The sequence below is a fragment of the Rhipicephalus sanguineus genome, unplaced genomic scaffold, assembly GCF_013339695.2.
Source record: "Rhipicephalus sanguineus isolate Rsan-2018 unplaced genomic scaffold, BIME_Rsan_1.4 Seq11697, whole genome shotgun sequence".
Taxonomy (NCBI): domain Eukaryota; kingdom Metazoa; phylum Arthropoda; class Arachnida; order Ixodida; family Ixodidae; genus Rhipicephalus; species Rhipicephalus sanguineus.
Window position 1 is genome coordinate 9499 of NW_023614433.1, and position 19483 is coordinate 28981.

The 19483-nt window shown below is 46.2% G+C and overlaps 1 long non-coding RNA gene across 1 annotated transcript; it reads right to left on the reverse strand.

Annotated features, from left to right (window-relative positions):
- Positions 1-14797: 14797 nt before the first annotated feature.
- LOC119376313 (uncharacterized) lies at positions 14798-17795 on the reverse strand. Its single transcript, XR_005180549.1, has 3 exons — positions 17691-17795; positions 16326-16408; positions 14798-14819 (listed from the first exon to the last, which is right to left on the reverse strand). It is a non-coding gene; the product is annotated as an uncharacterized LOC119376313 (long non-coding RNA).
- Between the last annotated feature and the right edge of the window lie 1688 nt (positions 17796-19483).

Genomic DNA, 19483 nt, shown 5'->3' on the forward strand with positions numbered 1-19483 from the left:
CGGGCATGGTTCACGGGCTGTGCCCGCAGTAGAGCAGCTGGGCAACTTGATGTGACAGCCTGGTTTCCCTGGCTGGCGGCTGTCCGCGAGCAATCTGATGTACCCATCGCATTCATACGTGCCATCATAACTGCACGCGCCTCTCTCAATGCCTTTGACGTCGGTCGAGGTGTACATCCCGCGTAACAGGGCCTGATCGGCGCTGCCAAAACGCTGAAGCACGCCAAGACGATCGCGGGACCGAATTTTGACGTAAAGAAAAGACTACGCAAGGAGCGGGCGCAAGAGAGACAGATGAGACGGACACCACACACCGCTCGACGCGCATGGGAGAGAGAACTGTGGGGAAGAAGTCAACAGCGTGAGCAGGGAGAGAACGCCAGAGCGCAGTCAAAGGTGAAACCCTCCTTCGCACGTTGAGTTTCTCTCTCGCTTCTCGCACCCCCCACTGTTTTTTTTTATTCCCACTCATACCTTTCTTTTTCTTCTTTTACCATACTCATTCCTCTCTCGGTGTCCCTTTAATCCCTAATCCCCCGTGAGTGTATCGGTTGAGGTGTCCTCACTTGAGAGACAGTTATCGTGCACTTCACACCCAATTTCCATTTTCATTTCCTTCTTCCTTTTAAGAATCACCTCCCCCCCCCCCCCCCCCGCGGCGCCGATCTCAATTTCCCGCCAAGAACAACAGGCTCTATATGAGCGTTGCGTCCGCTCGAGGTGTTTTCGCGCCAAAAACACCGGGCTCCATATAAGCGTTGCGTCCGCATATAGCGGGCCGAGCCCGTCACCGCAGAATTTGTCACGCTTAATGGCGATTGAAGGGCCGCTTATATGCAATACCTTTTAGTGGAATAAAAATGGGCCTTTTATGTGCCGAACGTTATACGGGACTTCAATAAGAGTGTACAGAGGCAACATAATGCAAAAATACACAAGCGAATATATGCAGGTGTAAGTTTACAGTAACGTATATCTGACACGATAATGACATAAGTAGGATTACGGCAATTTCGCAAACATTCCAACACTCTCCACTACATTTAGACACGCTACTCTTGCGTGAAATTAGCGAGCTTGAAGTGTGTTTGTTAAGCATACTACATGAGCTTTGTCGTCGACTCTTTATGTCACTGTATTTACATTATATGGCGCAACGCGCGTGTAACGTACGGTTACTCACGCACAGGATATCCAGAGCTTCGCCCACTCGTCATGACTCACTTCGTGGAGATGCGTGGATTTTTTTGACCCTGAACTTCCATTGTACCTTTCCCCTCTTGCCCTCTCTCTTGTGCACGTGGTGGCTTCCCCACCTGTGACTCATGCCTTGGCCCCTTTCCTGGAATGCGCGATCGTACAAAGTGGTTCTAACTTACAAGAGTCTTCGAGGTAACGTGTTCTTCACTCGTGCGCTACTATAGCAGTTGAGCGAAAACTTTTACCAACCGCTTAGGGAGGGTCACATGAACTTCGCTGTCAGTATGCTGCAATATTACGGGTAGTTCGAGCTGACATGCGCGAGGAAGCATGACAATATGCTGAAGACACGAACAGACGTCATTTTCCAAATGCTTATTGGGCTGAAGCACAATGACGCTGGTCTTTTCATTGACTACTCTCACGTTCTTTTTTTTTTTGTAATAAACACAGAAATTTTCACACAACCTATGACCTGCAGCTTTTTCCTAGACGGCTTAGTCCTAATTATGCAAAAAAAGCGCACACACATTCAAGGCAGCACGCGCTGGTCGTATGTCTTGGTAGCGCGGTTTCCTCATGAAAATTGCACGCGCCTCTTTTATTAGGCCTTACAGCAAGGTAGCCAGATGTGTTGAAAAATATGAGCTGGTTACAATGAAAGATGCATACGGTCGTGAAATGGTCACTTAAGGGTAATTGTGACAAGTTCGAAAATGAATATTTTTATGAATTTTTCCGTGAGAATGTTAGTCATCATAGGCCCAAATAATCAGTCGACGATTCCACATGCAGGCTTTCCAGCCATGCCTTGAAAATATTCCCGGAAACATTATTATTCTCTCACATCGCCCAAGAGCTGCAATATACCAGGACACCACTCCAACGGATGTCAGTTTCATATAACTAAAACACAAATATTTGCCAGGTGAAATGTTATCTTGTGCTGTGTAATTATCACACTTTTGTTTTAGAAAATTGCGGTAGACCCTTGTGAGACACTAGATATACATTAATCTGAACGAGAATTAGAAATACGCTTACTCTTGCGAACTGTGAGTGCCAATTATATGCCAAGATTAATAATTCTGAGCAGATCTCTTCTAGCAGGCACACTGATACGCATGATATCGTTTGGTCAATTGGTGAGAGATATGACATTCCATCATTCATTAACACTGAAATCAAGAGTACGTAGATCACTGCTACACCCCGGTTTTTTCACGATCACACATCTGAGTTAATCACCCTGAAGAAGTGTAACCCTGTTATCGTCATCTTTATTGTTCCTAAACGGCCGATGATATCGGTTATCTGTAACAAGCGCTGAACATTTCAATATAGGAAAGAGCGCTGTTATTGTAAATATTCTTTAGACGAGACCACGTGGAATTCACTAAAAGATTGGATACGAAGTTCTATTAATGCTTTCCTATGTCATTTTGAGGTCTGTATGAATATCGGGCCATCTTGAACATTTTGGAAATGTTCCAACAATGCCAGTACTTTCAGACGCGCTAGTAATGCGCGAAATTAGAGATCATCACGTGTTCGCTAAATTTGGGCATCTTAGCAAGCGCAACGGAAAAAACACAGAAGAAACAAAACGTAAACAGGACGGGTGCTGCATCACTAGCGCCGTTTGTTCCGTTGCGCTTGCTAAGATGCACGAGTTCTACACCAACCAACTAGCCCAAATTTCTGCGATGAATAGTTCGTTAAACATACAGGATGTGCCCAGAGCGATCAGACTTCTACAAAATGGGCTATAAGAGGTGAAAGCTTAGAATGTGTAATTACAAAGCGCCACACACACGCTGATACGACAAATTGAAATATACTAACGGACCGAATAGGTTATGGGACACATTCTGCTTTTCTGTACACTCTTAATCATGTCGTGCTTAAAGTCGCAGTCTATAGCCCGGAAACGAGACGAAAAATCTAAAGCCTATAGACTCTTTGTTTAGCCGACGCAACCTGTAGGCGGCGGCGCCCGTAGCTGTCCTGCGGCGTAGTAGTTTTCTCAGCGGCTCATCCCACAGGCGGGACTCAATATTGGATGGAGATATTTCGTCTCGAATCCCGGCTCGTTAGAAGGCCGGCTATGGAGATCTCCTCGTTCCGCGTGAGCCTAGCTACGGTGTGTCCCAGCTTCGGCACGTCCTAGCTATAGGCGGTGTATGAAGCGGCGAAAAAAAATTGATTAAGCTCTAATCGGGGATTTGGAGGCTTAGACACACATTGTATGACATACATAATCCATATATATATTGCACTCAGAAGTAAACCACAGAAAAATTCACAACAACACACGCGGATTCGAACTCGCGAACACTCGATCAGCAAGCGCGTACGCTAACCACTACACTCTAAGCCAAAATGGAAAAAATGAGAGTAACTGCGGGTTTTAGTCCTAAAGACCAACTGTTACTCCCCAAAAAGACCAACTGGAACAAGATGGCTGACATGTCTCAGTTGGGAGTAACCGTTTAGGGTCAGGTTGGAAGGGAGCAACAGAAGGACGAACGGCTACATTTGCTCTCGGCCCGCAACCGTTGCTCTCCTGCAGGACGCACCCTGTATCGGTCGATGCATGGGCCACATTTTCTTGCGGGCTGGCGTAAGGAAACTACTTTTTGTAAACTGAACAGAGATACGCACGCTGATAGGGACATTTAGCTTGTACGTATACTTTTAACGCTACCGTGTTACCCGAACACATGTTTTAGAAAAGTTCTGGCTCCCCGTACGTAAACGTTTACGTAAGTACGTAAGCGGATACATTTACGTTTGAATAAATCAGAAATGGTGAGGATAACGCCATTTCAATTATATTTGATTTAGATAATACTGTACCACCGCTGCGGCAAAATCACGAGGGGTTTTTAGCGTGTACAGTATCCCGGTATACGCAAAGGGGTGTTGAATACCGGTTTATCCGACGATGGTGTTGCCATCTTGTGACGCCTCGTGCAACCATAGTATGGGCACGTTTTTTTCGCCTAGTGGTTTTGAGTAAAAAAATGATTGAAAAGACAACTCATTCGCAATTATGCCGCGGCAAGGCATTTACACCAGAAGTAGAACGCACGATGTTTCTGCAATAACAATTTTTTGCTTGTCTGGTTCATCTTGTTCCCGCTAGATGGCGTCACCTATTCAGCCTGTCGGGGTATTTGTGTCAAGGCTTCTAACGTTTTTACGGCTTCGGTATTCGATTTCTAGCTCACTTTAGTGACTTTAGACGCTGAAACAAGGTGATCGCAATTGGCGCTCGCACTTCGGCTTATTTTTACTCGGCGGCTGGAGCCTCGGCAAAGCGGGTATCGCGAGTAGCCGCGAACGAAGGTGGATTTGCGAGATAGGGCCGTAAACGTAAAGCCGATCCGGCGAGTAGTTCACGTTCCGTAAAGGCCTGCGCATGCACAGATTCCTTCTGGCAACTCGTAACACGGTAGCGTAAAGCTAAAAGCCCCTAATACAAGCTAAATGTTCCTAATAAAAGGCATGGTTGCACTAGAACGCCAGCACCTGAAGCTGCCGTCGTCGCAAGTTAAATGGTGTGTTTGCATATAACATTTGGCATAAATATATAGCCTGAGAATGTGGCAATAAAATGCGAAGCTTCGCGGTAGTTTGGCTTTGCGTTTTATCTCAGAGCAAATGGACGTTATCAGCTCGGGCTGTGTTGTCTTTTCAAAGGGGAGGTGACTCTTCCGCAAAAACATAAAATAATATTATTAATATTGATAATAATAATAATAATAATAATAATACTAATAATAATAATGATGATAATAATATAATAATAATAATAATAATAATAATAAAGAAAAACACCTCAGGGCCAAAAAGAAAAAAGGAATTACTGGCCTTTTAGCTAGCGCAAAAGGGAGCTCTGGCAAAGCCTGTGTTTTCGCGAGAGACTCATTACCCTGACGTTTTAAGATGTTTACACTGTTACTTTCCATTCTCTTTCGAACATCACCACTGGTTCTGCACGCCTATGCTGATTTCACTAACGTGTCAGAACGCGCAGCGACCCGTCGCTACCTACATAACCCCGTTTCTGTTCAGACGGGGCCGTAGCGTGTGGTGGCTTAGTGGTTAGCGTACGCGCATGGCGATTAAGTGGTCGCGAGTTCGAATCCTGTGTGTTTGTTGCAAATTTCCTGAAGTTTATTTCTGAATGTCGTGCCTGTATATCGTTTGTACATCCAAACAAATGTCTGTATACACCTCAATATGCTCTATAAGTCAATCGAAAACGATTTTTTTTTGGCCCAAGAAGAAACTAAGGAGTAACGGGAAGGAGCATCCGTTGCTCCCTTGAGGAGCATCAAAGGAGTAACAGTTGGTACTCAAGGAGCACTGGGGGACTAACCGTTCATCCCCTGAAGGAGCAGCTGAAAGAAGCAACGGTTCATCCCCTTGCCGTTGCTCCTTTTAGGAGAGTAATGGGAGTGGCAATGCACTTGCTCCCTAAAGGGGAGCCCCTATACCCCCGTTGCTCTCTTTTGGCTTAGACACCACATCACGCCGCGGTGAGGGGTGCAAAAGAACGGGGGTTTATATGCACGAATGTGTCGCTACACGCTCTGTCGTATTAGTGCAGTGGAGGTTATTATGCATGCAGCGTTCACACATACGTGAGGAGGCATTTTTTAATGACATTCATGAATGTATATAGGAGGCCACTCAAGTTATTGCTGGGAGCATGCTTGAAGCGAACTTGCGTGCTTGGTACAAACGATAAAACTGTTACGCATATTTTGGCAATGACGCCTGAGTGCCATTTAAGGAATGTTGACGAGCATAATACCCGATTTCTATTCATGTTGCCTTTCGTGGACTGAACGAGTTTTCGACGCCAAGATTCGCTTGCCGTGGAACGTGAGCTCGGAATCCATCCGCCCCAACCGCACAGCGACGTAACCGATTAACGACGGAGAATCGCAGTATTCTAATTAACGTCACTGGCCGCTTCACCGCCGACGGTTACCGGGCCGGTAGCCGATATCGTCACTAAGCCTATTCAGTTTATTTCGAAGCCGTAGTCGACCGCGCCTCAGAACAAAGCGCGCACGCTCGTATGCCAGGATGTTTTACTTGTGGCCGTTGTTGGCTCGACCCTCTCCTCGTAATAATTACACACTGAGATGAGCATGCACGGATAACCGCGGTATTGTCGGCCATTATAATATGCGAACACGGCCGGACGGACGGACGGAAAAAAACTTCATTAAGAAAAAAAAAACACCTGCAAGGTTGCCGGCCCGGGCTCAGGCCACCCGGGCATTAGCACATGCGGTGCGCCGTGCACGCACTGGAGATGAATTTCACGTGTAAAGGAACTCATCTTGGTTCTAAACGCTGAACAGCGCACGTCGCTTTCCCTCAAATGAATAACTCTATTCCAGGAGACATTATTTTGCTTCAATAGAAAGTGTGGCCCACGTTTCCGTCGACCATGGAAGCGAGGAGCTGGCGCTGATTGCATGCAGCTTCGCGTTCGCTCGTCGCACAGCGTCCCGGAAGAAATGCCGCTTACTTTGGGCGCCACTCGCGCGACAGACGTGATTTGTGAAGCGGGCTGTCCACGCTGCAGAGACACGGCGGATCGCCGTTCGCCGTTCTTCGCAGTGCGCAGGCGGGGATTTGCTGCTAACATAGACTGGATCTTATATCCGGCAGTACTTATTGCAGTAATATTTGCGACGTTCTGTTACGACTCCCTGAGTGGCCATATTTTACAGCGAAAGCTGTTATGAGATCATTTCAACGGCCGTTTTTGGTGCCGTAGTTGTCCGCCGCCCGCCGCCGCCGGTGTCCGTAACCACTATCGCTCGAAATAGAAAAAAAAAACGAAATAAGAAAAACTTTCCAGGATGGAACGGGTTTCGAACCTGGGCGCTCCGCGTGGGAGCCCAGTGTTCTACCTCAGAGCCATGCCGGGCTTGGAACTGACTTGCAAGAAGAAGCTATACAGGCTTCATGTCCAGAAGAAACAGCATTAACGTAAGTAATTTAGTGTGGTACAACAGTGAATAACAACCACGCACCACACAACGCGAACTCTGTAACCAGGCGTCACAGAATGCGAATTGCGCAACGAGTGGGCTGTTGGATGCTTCCAACCCATTACAAGGGCTCTGCAATAATTCTTCATCGTCATCAGGCAACACCAACAAAGTGCGCATAATGCCTTACATGTTTTTAGCGGGTACCACGGCTCTCCGTTGAATGACGAAAAATGGCATAGTGGCTGTTTCCCTACTCCACAGAAATAATGATGAGTTATAGCGTAGTGGGTTCCTCGCAAGCGCACTTGCATATGGTTGCCAAGGAAGCCCATAAGCCCATCATCCATTTCCTCAGGATCTCAATAAACTTCTTCCCTCCACTGTCTCTCTTTCTCACGTCAACATATGTTATTTTGCATGGTGGGAGAGTGAAATAGCGACCAGGCGTCACTAATGCGAATTACGTAACTGGTGAGCCGTTTAAAGCTTACAACCCGTTACAAGGGCTGAGCCACAATTCTTCATCGTCATCAGTCGTCACGTAAACAAAGTGCACATAATGCCTTACATAGTGTAGCTGGAACCTCGCTTCTGCGCACAATGACGAATAATGGCGTTGTAGGTGCTTCCCAACTTCACAAATATTGTGATTTATAGCGTAGTGGGTACCTTGCTAGTGTACTTGTATTAGTAGCCCCAAGAGAGTTTACAACGGGCTCTAGAAATGCCGCTCTTCCAGCTTTCGCTGTGACTGTGCTGCGCTTTCCGCGCAGGCCTGGCGTTTTTTTTTAAAGCAGCTCGACTCACGCTGGTATAGCGGTCCCGCCGCGCAATAAATTTCACCCCATGCTTGTCTCAAAGCGAACATTGCGCTAAGATCACACTGGATGATGCAATATTTTTGATGTAAGTTTACTGGAACATTTCCTGGAAGCACGAGTCCATGCAGTGTACTAAGTAGTATGGTGCGAAAGGCACCTTCATGCACTGTAAACGAAAATTAGCCGATGGGAGCTTTTCCAGCATATGAGCCCCTAAAACCCCATGCCCCAATCATTTACTCCGTGGTAGCGGGGTGAAGTCGGCACATGTCGTCGTAAAACGCCCCTTGCTTAATGAGGGAGTTTATGAACGACATGACCTTGTTAAACTCCCACGGAGTTTTAGATCACGTGGTTAGAAACTCCATATGGGAGGTTTAAAAAGTATTTTTGGTCGTGACGTGCGTGTCACGTGGTCAGAAACTCCCTATGGGAGTTTTAGAAACCATTTTTGGTCGTGATGTGCGTGCGTGTGTGAATGTGCGTGTGTACGGGCATCTGTTTGCAGCGACGATTTGCAGCGAGGATTTGCAACGGCCGGTTGGTTTGTGTAGACGTGTAGGACTATTTTCTCCACTGAACCGTTCTGGTCAGAGACAAGTTCAACTCGCGCCAACGTCCGACCGCGAACACATCGAGCTGGCTGTCCCGTGTTTATTCTCCCGTCAAGCGGCAATGCCCATGCACACGAGTGCAAGCCTCCGACACGCCACGGATACCTCGCTTGAACGTGCCGAGTTACGAAGAACTGCGAAGAATAATTTCATCGTAACAAAAGTAAGCTGTTGCGATCGTCAGCGGGTTGTTTCTGGAGTTTCACCGGCTAAAACTTCGAAGCAGTAAGAAGTAGGCTTCGCTACGTCGTCGGCATCAAGCCGGCCGGCGGCCGGTGTGAGAGCTGCGCCGGCGACGCGCTCGCCCCGACCACCGGCAACGCTTGCTTCTCAGAGTGTCACCGAACCGATGTTTCACCGGCTGCAACTTCTAAGCGGTAAGAAGGCTTCGCTACGTCGTCGGTACCATGCCGGCGGCGTAGCGAACTCGCACAGCCACACCGGTCGCCATGGCGAGTTCTATATACGAGCTCGCACCGGCCACCGGTGAAGCAAAGAATATGTTTCACAGAAAAGAAAAGCTGCTGGAATGAGTAAGTTTAAATTGTCTCTTTGTGCCATGCAACCACCGTTGTCAAACGTATAGCGAGAAGGCGAGCGCCGATACGAGATAGATTGAACCAACATGCGGCCGCCGCTGCACTGCGAGCAACAGGAACCGCGACTACGAGCCGTCTCGTTCGTTGTAAGTGCATCGCTCCGTAGCTTAACGCGAATAGCGGACACCTGTTTTTTCATTGTGTGTGTAAAATACGGCGACGAAAACTGCACAGCAGCAAGCATTTTGTGATCGCGAGCCGCCGTTCGTCGTATAGCCGTGCCGTACTCTTGCGAGAGGCCTAGCGACGCCGTCGGCAACAACGCGGTATACGTGGCGTTGAATGTTAGGCGGGTTTATAGTAAAAGACGGGTGGCCTCAGTAGTATCTATAAGCCCGCCACAAATATACACGTACGCCATGAATGTTTGGTGCATAATTACGCGGAAAAGGAGTGTCCCATCCGAGCTACATTGGAGGTCAAGATGTGGTGCCTATATATACTCGGTGACCAAAGTTTGGTGGTGAAGCACGGGTGGCGAGCGGCTGACAGTGTGAGTGTTGTATTAATTTGCGAATGTTCGTGCATGTTTGTGTACGTGTATCGGTTTGCGTGTTTCGATGATTTAATTAAAGATTCTTTGGTGCATGGTGCGACAGCGAAAAGCATTTTTTTTTCGATGGTTAAAAAATTTACTCCCATACTTACCTGGAAAAGCTCCCCTATGGATGTAAACAAATACTCCATCAGTCCATCCAAAACCTCCGTCTTTAAGGGGGTAAATTTCTTACTCCCCTGGACGGGGTATATAAAACCCCCATCGGGGCGTGCGCTAGAGGACAAGTCCATTTACTCCCATCTCGGCTTTTTTTTGCTTACAGTGTGGGCGTGCAGTGTCTAATTGTATACACAAGTTTCACCGTTTGATAAATTCTTGGCACTGTTCGCCGCGATTAATACGGCTTGACACGCAAAACTTGCTAGCTACATCCACACAGCTGCATTTTCATGCGCACGCGACTGGAGTAGGTTAGATGGTGGTGCTTGAGCTTGTGTTTTTTACGTATACATTCCCTTAATTTTTTGTGCAAGGGTTATCGAGAGGCGTTGCATACAGCAGAAATCCAGAACTTGGTATAGTGGTGCATTAATGGAAAATGTCTTTGACATTATCGAATGATGGGGCCTAGTGTTGCAGAGCTATACGCAGATGCTAAACGACAACCTATGGTCTATGAAGGATGCCACTTTTGGTGCAAGCTGGATTTTTTTTATTGCGCACATACAAAGCGGCTGCACCTAAGTGCAGCAGTCATCACGAGGAATTTAAACTGCTAAATTATGACATATAACGTAGAGTGGCCATTTGTCGAGCATGAGGGTGTTTAACTATTTCTGAACTTTTTAAGCCAATGCAGCGATGTCATTTCGCGGTGCATCCACCGGCGTGCGCACTTGGCACTTGCACACTGGCAAAGGCTGAGCGTTTTGTGGAATAACCGCTCGCGCTTGATTTCAGCAGCATGCCGTTACTGATAGTAGAACATCAGGTTATATATTTACATTTCAGGGACCTAATTCGCACATTTGTCCAAGGAAACCTTGGTTTTTCATCATTGCCGGCCTATTTTATGTACACTTGAGGACGAAGGTCTCTTCACTAATCCTCCATTGCTCCTATCCAGCGTCCGCATTACCATTATTGTGTATTTGTGTGTGTGGTGGCATACACAGGAAGCACGAAAGCAGTGAGGTTGCAGCATCCCTATTGTAGACTCCCTTGACGTCAAATGGCACGCCGTTTAGCGGTTGATTGTAGGATAATTGAGTTTTAGAATTGTGCACGCAGACGTGCGTTGGCTGGGCAGGTATGCTATACTGTATTCGGAAAGTAACGTGCATACCAGTGCCTAGTCGTTGACACATGCGCAGTGGCAACAAACAAGAAATTGTGCACGCGAAGCTCTGGGTACCGTATTCTAAAACTGCCTCATATTAACCACTTGGGATTTTTTAAAGTTAACCTATTACATCACATAGGAGCGTTTTTGCGCTCAGTTCCCCCATGATGGTTACCTAGATTAACCATCATCTGTAACTTGGAAACTATAAGCATGCAATGTGACTAGACATGCGTATAAAAATGTGCATCCTTTCTTTTTTTTTTAGTCGGCGGTTAAAACATGGACGCACCGCTTTCCTCATAAATGTATCATTCAGCGAAATGATTTTGGTTGAGTATGACTTGACGGACCATATCAGCTTCATAGTTGAACAGTATCTGCTGTGTCTAGCGTGTATAAGCATGCGAGAAACAGCTACTGCTCACGTGCAAAAATAATTATTTATTGTAAAAGAATACAAACAGCGCTAAAAGCAATGCTCAACGCTGAGGGAAACGATAAACGTGCTATCGGATGTCTTTCGGACAAATATATTCCGGTGCCTATAACGAATACCTATAATCTGTTCAATGTGTCTTCAGCACCTTCCCGCCGGCAAAACACCTGGAAAACAACTGGGTTCTTTGTACCCTGCACAAGACGAAGCATTAATTGAGCATATCTAGATGGGTATGTGAAGACCTTAATATAGTACATTGTCAAGCACAACATAAGGGCTTTCTCTAGAAGTGTGCCAACCGATAGTTTCACATTCTCTTGCACTTGATCGCCGTAGAACGTCTTGTTGTCATACTGCCTCCAAATTCTGCAGTCAAGCGATGGGCGGGCTGCTGGCATATCATCCTGACGAAAAAAAAAGCATTAAAAGCAGAGGACACATGCGACGTTATGTTCTTAGATCACCTGGTGATTTCGCCCATCACACAAAAACATCTACCTGGTAAACGATTGTTCTCTATCTGTTGTACACCTTGTCGAATTTTGTGTATACAGCGTCAAAGAAGTTACAAATACTGAAGTGTTTTCAGAATTTTCTAATGACGCTTTCTAATAAGGTTTAAACTATAAACTTACTACAGTTGTGAGAGAAACCTTAGCATGATTTCCTCAGATATACGCATCGATCTCCACTAAATACATGAGGCATTGCACATCTGACCGAGTATGACTTTGACCTTGTTGAACTTTTCCACGAAACTTCCAATTTTTCTTAGAAGTGAAGCTCTGTTTCGAATGTCGGCTGCAAGTGAAAACCGCAGAACAGTTGCAGTTTGATGAGAATCACGTACCAGGAAAGCAGTTTTACAATAGACTCACGATTCATTCGTTAAGTAAATAAAATGGCAGGCAAACTTGGCTTGAAATTTGGTTGCACAATATTGCAAACGAATTTTCTTCAATACCAGGTGAATGCCAGGCACGGCGAATGTTTGAATGGTAGCAGCCAATGCATGATTAAAAATTATTTCACTGCGGCGGGTCATGCTCGGCTGCGGCGGCGATATTTAGATGGGAGCGAAACGCAAATAAATAAATAAATAAGAACAAAGAAAAGAAAGATCGCATGCTCAGTTACGGCATTGTAAACAACACCACGGCCGGTGCTGCTGCTGCTGCTACTGCTGGACACCCGCAAGGTGTGAGCTCCTCGCCAGCTGCTCGATAAAACTGCGCCTGGCTCTTGTGTCACAAGGTTTTGTCACCTGCAAACGTATTCAAATTCTGTGTATACTATCACGAAGATGAACGACAATTATATGCTTTATTACGACTACTGTATGAACTTCACTTCTCTGTAATAACATTAACAATGAGCAATCCAACAATACAAATAATAAGCTGCCAACTAAAAAAACAGTACTTTTATAAACCATGGTTATATATCGCTGTTACATCCCATAAAATGATGGATCCAGAAATGCAAAGAACAGTTGCTAGCCCAAAGATAAGAAGCCACGCGAGAGCTAAAATTACACGCTTGTCAAGCAACACTAAGTGATTACGGTGACACCTGTCAAGAGCGACGAAAGCGCCTGAACTGTATGAGAGTTCACAATAAATGCGACCAACACGACAACACGTGCGCGACTATAGAGACGGACTACGATTACAACAGAGATAAGTACTCGTAAAGTACTCGTATGCGTATCGTATAGTTATTTCAAAAGCCGCCAAAAGAATATTCGGACAGTTCAATAGAGTCGTTCAAATATATCAGCGCAAGCATGCAACAATGTCAACACTAACACCATGAACATATATGTGAAGCAGGGGCGTAGCCAGAAATTTTTTTCGGGGGGGTTCAACCATGCATACTTTATGTATGTTCGTGCGTGTGTTTGTATGTGTGCGTGTATATACGCAAGCAAAACTGAAAAATTTCGGGGGGGGGGGGGCGTTTGAACCCCCCCAACCCCCCCCCCTTGGCTACGCCCCTGATGTGAAGATAGAACACTCACCCAGGCGGATATGATGCGCCGGGCTGTGTCCGCAGTGAGCGCACCAGCTAGACAGAAATGGCGCGAAATCGTCGTGTAATCCTGCGTCAACAGCTTGCGTGTAGCCAACGCACGTGCAAGAGGATGTCGCTATGTCCTCGCAACACCCCCATAATATGAGATAAGCGAATTTTTCCATTGCGGTAGAGTACAGGCTCACGCCGACACGCTCAACGAACCACACCAACCTATCAAACATCCGCCGCTGTCGTGGAATGCGCTACAACTAACCCAGTTCCCGCCAAAAACGCAACCCCCTTCCCGTTGCACAATATCTTCGAACTCTCGTTTTTACCTCCTTCCTTTCTTTTCTCTGCGCAAAAATAGCAGAAGCGGAGTGCAACGGAGAGCGTAGCGGCCCGTATTCCCTTTCACGCACGCAAGAGACAGTGCGTAGTAGCTCCATGCGTATACCTCCTCGCAGCATAGCTCGCCTTTGCGGCTGACGCTGTCGGCGCATGCGTATACACCGACGCTTGCGCCGACAAGTTATAACACGCGGGAGCATCGCTGAGCAGTACACTGTAAAAAATTTTTTGTCAAAATGACGGGAAATATCCTGGCAGCTCTATTTCCAAGCATATGGCCGTCAAAATGATGGCAGGCCGTCATTTTCAAATGATGGTATATTTTTCATTTTGATGTCTTTCCCGTCAATTCAAAATACAAGCAAACCGTCAAATTGATAAAATGTAACAATCAAAATACTGAAGGTCGTCATTTGCAAATGACGGTGTTCTTTCATTTTGACGTCTTTTTCATGAACTCAAAACACAACCGACCTGTCAGATTGATAACATTTCACCGTCATTTGCAAATGACGGTGTTCTTTCATTTTGACATCTTTTTCGTGAACTCAAAATAAAACCGACCTGTACGTCTTTTTGTCAATGCTATTATGAGACCATCAATGTAGCATTTTCTCTGCGAGGTGACAAGAGGCTCTCAACATGAAATGCAGCTGCATTGTTAGTATGATGGCCCAGGAGATCAAGTGCACGTATTCTGTGTCACTATGAACTGTAGAGTGGTCTACCTCACCATGCGACCATCACTCGACATGGGTAGTACCTAATAAAATATGCAACGAAAGCTTTTTTCAATACTTGCACATTTATTATTCAAAGCACTTTGATAAGGCTGAGCACCCTTGGTCCTATTCCGCTCCCTTCTCTTTTACCCCGGGCCTTTTGGTCCGGTTGATCTGTCCAATGTACCTGGAGTAAACAAAAAGAGAATGACAGAATAAATCCATGCGCCATAAACTATGCCAATCACATATTCGGGTTTCAGATGTGAAACGCCGGAAATGTATAAACTATGCTGCATTGTGTGAGAGACACTGTATGATGAAATCAAAGGACACCAGATAGAAATGCTGAGCAGCAAATGTGACCATATTTGTCGCATGCTGAACTAGCTACATGTATGCTCTGATGCATAATGTTCCCAAGTAAGCGTGGAGTGTAACAAAAATATAAAATGTAAAAAGAGCCCACAGTTGCACAAACAACCCGTGTATTATTTCTAGTAACAGAAATAGCTGCTCATAATGTGGAGGGATAAACACATACTCTAAACCGTAATTCTGCAAGGTCATTTTGCTTCACTTCAGGAGCTCTGCCATGAATCGCATCTAGACCACTAAGTTCCAGTATAGGCTACATGCGCACTTGTGGCAGCCGTCCACTTTTACAAACCTCATCATCATGCCCTGAAATTTGTTAAACATCAACACTGGTTAAATCTTGACCTGCACTGCTAGGTGCTGCAAGATCTTCCTCACATTGTGCCCACTCCGTCTTGGACACACAATGCTGCCATGAAAGCGACTTACATGAGACGTGAATGATTTTGCACTTGAAAACACTTTTTTACAGTTCACAAAACAACAGGCAGTGGCAACACTAGAAGAAATATGCTTAACGTGCCCAACATCTTTAAAAAAAAAAAAAAAGAAAACTTGACATCACGAAATATATGAGGACATCTAAATTCTTGTCCAGATTACACAGGAGCAACATCATCTCCAACATGACTGCGTGAAACATGCACACGCAGTGCACTAAATGTTTTGAAATGTTTCGAGCAGCCCTGATTTACACATGCTACATTAACATTATGAACATTTGAATGAACTCTGTAGTGTCTTTCATATTTGTACAAGTTCTGCACTGCAGTCTCACAAATGTGACAAGAAATCATGACATTGAGATGTGTTTCCATGAAATATACTTTAGAAGTATGCGCCTATGAGCTGACTTCGCTGACGAGGCAACGTGTTGCAGCTGTGGCTTGGGTGCATGGGGTGAGTAGGCCTGCACGTTAAATTTGAGGTATTAGTTCAGAGGACTCATTTAGGGTCTGATTTGTCTTTACAAACAACACACGTGTCCTCAGAAATTTAAAACACGGAGACAATAAATTCCAGAGATATCAATACATACGTCGCATCGCGGAGCGTTAAAGTTGCAGTGACGTCCACGGCCAAGTATGCTTGAGGTTGATATACGGCTATGCCAGAAGGCTTATGCGCTGACAGTGGGCAATACGTCGCAGCTGTGGCGTGGGTGCATGTAGGCAGTTGGCCTGCACATTAAACTTGAGGTACTAATTCAGAAGACCCCATTTAGAGTCTGGTCTTTCTTTACAAATGATACACACATGTCCTCAGCAATGTTAAAACACGCAGAAAAAAAAATTTCGAGATAGTGAGTACATACCTCGCTTGGTCGAGTGCCAAAGTTGCAGTGATATCCACAGCCAAATATGATTGAGGTTGACCTTTCAGACCTGTCCTGTGAACCTGAAATGATTGGAGCGATTAGCAGTCAGTCAATCACATCCATTCGATAGTTACATGCAGTAACTGGCATACTAACTTGCAAGCACTTGACAAATCCCTTAGCCTCCTCCTCACCCTGCTGTGTTTTAAATCCTTAGACATGTCGAGAATATTGCAATTTAATCCAGTTTCTCCACTTTTACGCAGTGACAGCTGCTTGTTTGATAGGCGGTACTTTTAAGTTTTCTATGAAAAAAATTCAAAGTCGGGGCACGCGCGTGGATGCTCTTGGTGTAATGCTTCTCAAGACCAACTCCGTCTTTCGCGTCTTGGTCTTTTTTTTTTTTTTTTCGCAATGCTTCAGCGCTCCCGTTCAGTGGCGTAGCCAGGGGGTGGCACACCGGGCCCGTGCCCTCCCCGAAATTCTTTTGCATACAGAGCGAGAAATGACCATTTCAAGGAGGTGCCCCCAACCCCCGAAATGAAGGCGGTGCGCCCCTCTCCCCTACCCCTGAAAAAATTTCTGGCTACGCCCCTGCTCCCGTTTGCATGTTACAAGGTCACTTTCGATTGCGATTCGTGAATCAGAATAGAGCTGGCCAATCGCTATCGGATACCAACGTCTGCATCCTATGCCGGGAAACGATCAAGAAACAGAGAGAGTAAATTGCACAAGAGATGCAGTTTTAAGCCACACTACAAGACAAAAAAAAAACTATTAATTTATAGTTGACGTGTACTTTTACGAATTAGCGACTATAGCATCCACATTATGCAAGTCGTCAGAGTTGCAGATGATCATGATCAGCATTAGCGCATGTATACGAACGAACAGATGAAAAGCAAAAAGAAACAACTAAATAAAGTCTTATACTAATTGCTCTGAACGTACTCGGCCGTACAGAGTTCCTCCACTCGATCCCAGTCCTCGCACCGTTAACCACTTTCAATCGCCATCGAAAGTGCGCGAAAAGTGCACTCTACTCAAAACACGCGCCAATATTCCTGGAACGTTTGAGCTTTTTTTTTTTCACTGGAACATTTTTATTCATTTTTTTTCTTTTTATCACACTAGATGCAAGCTGACGCTTGAAAATTGCTGCACGTGGTTCAGCCTCGGCGCGAAAGCACATCGCTCGAATGCATACCGCAAAAACCAGAAGAGACGCGCGATGGGAGTCGCCTCCACAACGCGCGAAAACTAGAGCTTGCTTTGCTACACGCAAACGAAGTGCCTTGTTAAACAGTGCACAGTCGAAGGTGTAAACAGACGAAAGTAGTATAAGTAGAACAGTACACTCACCTTTACCCGTGCACTCGACTTGAGGCTGCAGCTCCAAAGCACACACGCGCGTTGCACAGGCACTCGCACGCCACGCAAAAAAAAGACAAAATGGCGCACCAAACCGACATGGAAGACGCACGCACAAAGCTCAAAGAAACACGTTGGAATGTACCGGCGTACCGGCAGCGCCGGCAGTACTCGCTCCCTCTGCTCTTTCTCTCTCTCTCTGGCGCGGTGGCGCCTCTGCCTCTGCCGCTCTGCCTCCTCCACTCTTTCTCCTGGAGAGGTAACCGCTGAGAGAGCAACGTGTCACGTGACGTACGGTAGCCAACCGAGGCGCGCTGGAACTTTCTCTCTCTTTTTTCTCTCGTCTCTCTTTCTCTCCGCTCGCTCGTTGACAAGAAAGTCGCCGTCTTTCCCGTTTGACGCCGACGGCTCGTCAAAATAGACAGAGAGATCGCTGTCAAAATGATGGCTCGTTTTAACAGTGTAGCCAGGATTCTCACTTACGCGGCCGACACCGACGCGTGACTAATACTGCAGGCCATCTATAAGGTAGCGGTGAAGGGTGCACGTTTTTTATATTCGCAATGCCCACGAACTATAGGTGGCGCGCCGTGCTTTTCAAGATGGCGCCAGGAGGAGGGTCAACCTGTTTGTTAGCATAGGAACAGATAGGACGTGCGGACGTACGGACCGTGCCACTTTCACCGGATGAAGTCATGAGCTGCGCTGAAATGGATATGAGACTAAAATACTTTCCCAAACCATGGAAAGTGCTAAGTACTCGCCACCTAATTGTTTGCTGCGAAGTGAAAGGTTATATTTCAGCTCCGTTACCGTGCATAACGATGCATTGCGAAATCCTGTGCGTGCTACATAAACCTGTATGAACTAGAACAGACGTATGAGCTGAACGGCACTCCGAGGTAGTACGTACCGAGCCTGCCTCACGGATTTGCCGCAGTAGTAGGCCGCCAGCGAGTAGCGCCATCGCTGCTGCGCTGCTGCGCGTGATGATGGCTTGCAAACATAAAAGTGTTCTATGATAATACCCCGTCGTCATTACTTGCGCAGTCGGAAACACGGAGTTACGTCTTCAACGGAACACAAGCATTTAACATGTCATTCAGTAGCGCTTGTGTCACAGCCATGCCGAGACTCTAGCCGTGTGTACTTCACTCGCATGTTGCAGGTTCGATCACCACGATCGAAACATGAATATCGAAAAGAATGCACACGTATGCTTTTCGCAACGTCGAAGAAGTTCGCCGAGGGGTGGATTGTGGCCGTGACTGCACGTTCCATCGCTCTAACCATTTCGCTTCGCTGGTCGAGCTCGAGCGTGTTGGCGGCATGCGGCCCTCCATAATATCCACAATAATTGATACATGCAATGCACAAGAGCAACTATGCTTTATTATGATCTCGCTCAAGGATTTATAATAAATACAACCAAAGTGACCTACGAGCGTGAAAGAACATTAACGCACGAGGGGACGTGAAGTGCAACTCGTTCCTCGTGAGTTAGCAGCTGGTGGTTCATCGCCGCTGTCACTCTCGGTGCTTTCACAGTCGTCTACGTCCAGTGAAAATCCTCGTCGTCAAGTTGGTTTCTTTCAACATCACTGCTGAACGCAATCTGAAGAATTTCCTCCGCCGAACGACTTCGACCACTCCGCGTCACCACGTTTACAATTAGAGAGACGTCTGGGCGCGGAGAACGTTTTGCCAGGTTTTGTTCTCAGACCGGTCAACAAGCAAATCGCTTGCAGTGTGCTGCCACCTATCAACAAACGTACAAAAACACA